This window comes from Octodon degus, unplaced genomic scaffold (genome assembly GCF_000260255.1).
Source record: "Octodon degus isolate 3935 unplaced genomic scaffold, OctDeg1.0 scaffold00049, whole genome shotgun sequence".
In the NCBI taxonomy this organism is placed as follows: Eukaryota; Metazoa; Chordata; class Mammalia; order Rodentia; family Octodontidae; genus Octodon; species Octodon degus.
In genome coordinates this window covers 12,887,449-12,888,112 of record NW_004524625.1, presented here as the reverse complement: position 1 = coordinate 12,888,112, position 664 = coordinate 12,887,449, and the positions used below count along the sequence as shown (strand labels likewise).

The 664-nt window shown below is 40.4% G+C and overlaps 1 non-coding gene across 1 annotated transcript; it reads left to right on the top strand.

The window, feature by feature from the left end:
• Window positions 1–552: 552 nt before the first annotated feature.
• Window positions 553–658, top strand: LOC111817125. Its single transcript, XR_002821389.1, has one exon. It is a non-coding gene; the product is annotated as a U6 spliceosomal RNA (small nuclear RNA).
• The last annotated feature ends 6 nt before the right edge of the window (window positions 659–664 follow it).

Below are 664 nucleotides of genomic sequence, written 5' to 3'. Positions count from 1 at the left end.
GCTTTGTGCCTCACTCTTGGAGGCTGCAATCGCTGCCAAGCTAATTAACTGTCATTACATTAGAGTCTGAACTATTACAGATAAATACCAAGCTTTATGGATTCAAGCCAGATAAGTAGGAGTCCTGTTGGTTTTTTAACATTTGTAATTTCAATATTGTCTGAAAGTTGATTAATAAACTAAAAGAAATTTTGTGTTAGCTATTTAATTCAGAAGCGTGAGGCCAGCCCCTTGGAAAATTGTCTTTCCAATTTCTCTGTAAGGATTTTCTTTCCTTTCTCCCATGTCCACATTGGCTCGTTATTACACAGGGTCTCGGGAGAATTAGCCTGCAGGATCACACAGTGCTGCTCAGGGTGAACCAAGTCATCAGGGAAGTTTTTGTGTTGGGAGGTTAATTACACAGATTAAATGACATAGACTTTGCAAAACACAAGACACTTAAAACAAGAAGACCTGTAAAACAGGTTACATTTGGGTTCACCACCCGTGACATTAATCCAGCGTGGGGACAAAGCAAGAAAAAAATGATTTTATATAAAACTTGCTGCTGTGCTGGCTTCGGCAGCACATATGCTAAAATTGGAACGATACAGAGAGATTAGCATGGCCCCTGCGCAAGGATGACTTGCAAACTCGTGAAGCCTTCCATATTTTTTGGGCC